The following is a 6,000-nucleotide window of genomic DNA, read 5'->3' as shown; positions in this document are numbered from 1 at the left end:
AAATTGTAGAGCACTACAGAATGTATAGAGACACACTACAGGAACTCTGCAGCCTCTGTCGTCTTCAACTCAGTGACAGGGCAAACTGAGGGGAACCCATCCCAGTGAAGACAAAAGTATGTGTAGCACTTAGAATCTTAGCTACAGGTATCTTTTAGAGACCAACAGAGGACATGTTGGGGGTGTCACAGGAATCTGCATCCAGTATCTTCCATCAATTCTTGAATGCTATGCTCCAACATGTCAGTGACAACATACATTTTCCTAGTACTCCTAAGGATAGGGCCAGAAATATGCAGGAGTTCTACCATGTAGTACTGGATGCCATAGATTGCACACATATAGAAATTAAGGCACCATCTGGGGAACAGGGAAGGCTCTACATAAATAGAAAGGGCTTCCACTCTCTTAACTGCCAAGTCATGTGTAATGGCAAGGGAACCATCTTGAACGTGTATGCACTGGCACAGTTACCACGACTCACATATCTGGTACACCTCCCAACTGTATAAGATGTTCACTAGGGGGATATCTCAGAGGGTTATTTACTGGGGGATGCAGGTTATGCACTGAAACTGTGGTAGATGACACCCATCAGAAATGCACATGTACACAATTGATAAAGAACACCATAATGAGGCACACATTCAAACCAGAAATATCATAGATCATGTGTTTGGGCCATCTAGTTTGTTTTTACATGAGAGAATTAACTCCAATTCTGCAGTGTATTTGCATTCCTCACATAGGGTGTTAGTTTGCTTTAGGATTAAATGGTCGTCGGCATACATGAAGCATTGCCTCAAGATGCCCATATCAATTAAACTGGCAGGAGAAATGATGGGAAACTGCCTGTCCACTGTGGCTGGATTTTTCTGAATGTGGTATCTGGGAAGGAAATGGGCTAGATGTACTTAGGAATTTGGGTTAACTAGTGGTCTAGTTTGACTTGGAGTAGCAAAAGTAGTGGATGTATAGTAGGTTGTGGATGATAAGTGTGAGAATGCTACTTAAAGTGCAACTTAGTTGCCCTTTGTTCAGCAGGGAAGCCTGGGGGGGGGGGCTTCTACTGGAAGCTCTCTAGGGAAATATAATGTTCTCAGGTTTTTGCATCTATACAGGGCACTGCTAATCCCAGTTGTGCAGTGCACAGCAAACAGCAAATGTGAGGCTTACATACAGACTAATTTAAAAAGTTTTTACACACCTACCAATGGGAAAGCCCCAAACTAAGCCTTTCTTCAGCAATCCCCAACTCAGATGGGTCCTGAGCTACACACGTCTGCCACAAGGGTGCAGGGAGGTCCTCTTAATGTAAGATGGCTGGTTTAACAGCACAGTGATACCAAACAGTCTAGATTCAGCAGGTCTGAATCTAGCCTATGCTATGTAAGGCAAGGAAAAACAATTTATAGATGGGAGGGAGTAGGGGAGAGTCACCCAAAGGTCAAAGTGAGAGTGTCCAGCAGTACACCACTAGATGACCTGCAGTGGTACCACCCTCCACACAAACTGGAAGCTGGTTGACCAGCAGTGAACAGTGGGAGACCATGGAAACTGCCTCACATAGAGTATTCAAAACTATAGAAGTCTTTCTACATGCAAGAACAGGGAACTGTGTTTGTCAATACCAGCAAGATGAAAGACCCCATACAAAGTCAAACCCCCAGGCCAATCAGATAAAAACACAAAAAGCTTTGACCAGTAGTTCCCAACTTGGATGGGTTTTATTCAGCTCTCTGCTCCCATCAGAAATCAAAAGAACCATCCTAATGTAAAATGGTCTGGTTTTGAGCTCAAGTGCAGTAGCAAATGCCTTACAACAGAAGTAAGAATTCTTCCTGCAGTATCAAGAATCCTTAAAAATAAGTTCACTAACCCTGAGAAATGTCCACAACACACAAAAACTTTGCGAGACTTAGAAATATTTTGAAAGTCTAAGGAGAACTCTGGCAAAAGAGGTTAGAAAATATCAGAATGCTCTTAAAAAACAACACAAGAGCAATACATAACACACAGATGGGGTTTCTTTATGTGCAGGCTGAAAAACAGTGATAAATTCAACCAAATCAGCACAGAAGTGTTAAACAGCACTGAAACAGAGCAAGTGCAAAAAAAATCACTTTTGTGGGTCCTGATTGTTTAAAAGCAATCCAAGTCTTGTAGCCACAGGTGTCCATGCTAGGCACAAGGAAGCTCTGAGTAAGTGAGTACAATCTCACAACAATGTAATTATTTTATACCAACAGGATGAAAGACCCCTACAAAGTTAACCCCAGGCCATTCAGATAAAAACACAAAAAGCTTCGACCAGTAATTCTCAACTTGGATGGGTTGAATTCAGCTCTCTGCTCCCAGCAGAGTGCAAAAGAACCCTCATAATGTGAAACAATCTGGTTTTGAGCTCAAGTGCAGTAACAAATGCCTTACAACAGCAGTCAGAATTCTTCATGCAATATCAAGAATTCTTAGAAATAAGTTCACTAACCTGAGAAATGTATATAACACATACAAACTTTGAAATACTTAGAAATATTTTGGAAGTCTCAAATTTGGCAAAAAAAGGTTAGAAAATATCAGAATACTCTTAAAAAACAGCATAAGAGTGAAAAGTAACACACACACACAGTTTCTTTAAAAAGTGCAGGCTGGAAAACAGTGATAAATTCAACAAAATCAAAAAAATGCAGTACAGAAGTGTTAAGTAACACTGAAACAGTTAGAGCAAGTGCAAAAAATGCTTATAACAGCTTTGTAGTTCCAGATGATTTAGTGAATGATTATCGGCTGGGAGACAGAAAACACAACAGTACTGCAGGCCACCCTACATCCAGTGGGTGTGTCAGGTTAGACTTACAAAGTATTAGATGTAAAGTTGACAATGTAACTAGGCAGCACACAATTCACAGGTTCTGTTCATTGACATCTAACCTCCCCTTCATTTGTTGGCAACTGCATATGATACTATTTCCATTTAATATCCTTGCACATTTTAAGGTCAGTGATATAGAATGGCTTACAGGCTGCATATCTCAGATTACTGGTCAGATAAGAGAAGAATGACCACCAAACACAGAGAGGTAAGACAAAACTGTATATTTGCAAGCAATAATCATAACTGGTTGTGTGATCACTTACTGCACTACATCCAAAAATAAATGTACAAATAACAGTTGTATGGTTACATATTACTGTAGATGATGTTGCAATTGATTGTATGCAGAATTATTTTAGTTCTGTGCTGCAAAGCTGTTTGTGTGGCAAAGAGGGATAAGGCATGCTTACTGTCTTCTGAAGGTTCATTGGAGTAAGAATACAAAATCCAGATCTATGTAGAAATATCTCATGTGAACCAACATTTTCTAGTGTGTATGTCATTGATTGTCCTCATTTCAACTACTTATCAATTTTTTTTTCTTTTTTGGGGGGGCAGTGTTTGTATAATGTGGAGCTTAGTGCAGTCACGGGAAACAGAAGAAATGAATGTCAGTTTTGGCTGTGCTTACCTTGCTTGCATGAAGCATGGCAGTGTGCAAACTGGACAACTGGACCACCCAGGAAGCAGACAATACCTGCAGACACAACCAGACAGCCAACAATAGAAACTGAATACATTCAATTAATTATGTTAGGCACCGTGCAAATCTGCTAAGCAGCATTGCACAGTGGTTAACACAGAGACTTTAAGAATGATTAGTAAATTAGGGAAGGTCATGTAACTCGTTCTGTGGCAGCAGGTTTAAGTGTAGGGTTGGAGTACAGATGGTCCTGGGCTGTAGTACAGGGTGTGCAACCTTTATTCTTACTGTTGTGACACTGCATTTTATAGCTATCAACTGAAAAATAGACAAGCCCTATTTCAACATTTTTGTGGCAACAGGTAGGCAAAGTTTATGACTGCCATACACATGGCCCTGGGCTCTTATATAGGATATTCCATGCACTTTTACTGTTGTTCCACTTCCCATTATATTCACTCACACTTATAACACTTTATATAATGGAGCTGATATGAATTATATGTATGAGAGATAAGACACCATTTTTGTTTTCAGATGTATGATTGAGGGTATACTGTGTACTATAGTTCTGTAATTATAATTCTGCTATCTGGACTTGTATGGGCTTCACATCCCTAAGATACATACATAACTGAATCTATATCCAGTAACCTTGTCAGGTCACTCACATACATGTGCAGCAGCTCATACTGTCACCTGTACTTATGTATGATTCCTGATTATGTGTGAGCAGCACTTCTTATGTGGCAAATGGAAAATCAGTGCTTTGAATGTTTTGCCCCTTATACATAGGTTTGAATTCCACAGTGTAAAAATCAATTTCCTCACTGTATAAAGGTAAAAACAAATGTGTCAGGTCATTACATTTATGCCTCCAGTTCATGTCTGAAAACCTAACTCACCTAATAGTTACCTTCTAGTTTCCAATATATTTTTCCAGGCTACATTAGTAGATGCCCCTCAAACTAAGGCCAAGTGTCCGATTAACCTTCCAATTGCAATCATTTAATTCCCCACTGCTGTTCTCCGCTTAACATTGCACAAACTCATTGCTTAGGTTTGCGCACTACCAGTAAACACAGTAACTGGAATTGGCAGAAAAGCATCAGTCTCCATTGCTGTAGTTCTGCTGGTAGACATGGCTGGCAGTAGTGGGGATGGTGCCAGGTTTAGGGCACAGAGATGGGGTGTCCAGGAGTCCAGTACATTAATTGGAATCCTGGTAAAGCACCACAGCCAAAGGTTTCTTCAGGGGGATTATTCTGGCTCTCAGTACAAGTCTAAGGCATAGAATAGTTTGGCCCAGGCTGTATCCAGTGCCACCAGTATCCTCCACACTGGAGAGTGACGTAGGAATCATTTTAGTGACCTACACAGGAGAAAAAGGAATACTCTCAAATGTTGGTTAGAGGAATATGAGACTGCGGACATCCCACAGCTGTATTAGTATGAAATAAAGAGAGTACTTGTAAGACTTATAAAGCTTAATATAGGCAAAACTGGTATGCATAATGCTATTCTGTTCTTTTCTTTTTATTTCTCAGCTGCTAGGGAGCATCAGTTCAATGTGCAGGCCCATATTGCTCGATTAAAGAGACTGAGGGAAGTAAGTGATATGTATGCAGCATAAGAGAAGTGTTATTATAGCATTAAAAGTTAAAGATAGCTTTTTGGTATTTTATAGAGTTGTATCAAATTGAGCATGCATATCCAAACTGTAAAAGCAAGTATGTATGCATTAGTCTGTAGCACAAACCAATTGTAAGAGTCCAATATTAGACTATAGTCTGAGGTTCTGGGTTCAAATACCACAATTCACAACTATACAATACTATTATTTCATCATTAATATTTGCATTAAATTAAAAACTCTATACCAATAGCACAAATGCCCTGCTGTAAACTGTAATCTGTATAATTGGAATACGTATATGTGCAATATATGCACATTTCAAGGATTACTTTCAGCAATCTGTAGTATAGTGTATATGTGTTAGGCGGTATGCTTGAATGCAATACTTAAAATAAAAGAGTTGTATAATTGTATTAATGCATCGTATGTCACACTTGATGGTACTAATTTTATTTTTTATTCTCTCACTCCAACCCTTATCACTGTACTTTTTTTCCATTATGTGTCATCAAACTGTCTCCATGTCATACCACATCACTAAATGCTCCACAGCACAGCCAGGTAGGCCAGCCCCAGTGGATCAGTCTGCCCCCACTCCACTTGCTCCAGCACCGATGCCCACCATGCCTGGGAGCCAACCTGGAAGCACTGCCTTGGCTGCCCCTGCACTACCTGCACCCTCAGGTAGTCCTGCCTTGGAAGCTGGTGCAGTGGTACCCTCCAGGAGCAGTAGCAGAAGCAGTGATTTTATCAGCCCAGCGAGTTGCCAGGGATGGTGCATGAGGTTGTGTGCCTCACCATTTGTGTACGCCTACACCAGATAGAGAGGCTGCTCTCCCTCATGGT

This window comes from Protopterus annectens, chromosome 16.part0, assembly GCF_019279795.1.
Source record: "Protopterus annectens isolate FY-2018-M chromosome 16.part0, PAN1.0, whole genome shotgun sequence".
NCBI classification, from domain to species: domain Eukaryota; kingdom Metazoa; phylum Chordata; order Ceratodontiformes; family Protopteridae; genus Protopterus; species Protopterus annectens.
The sequence above is the reverse complement of the archived record's forward strand: the minus strand, read 5'-3'. Positions refer to the sequence as shown.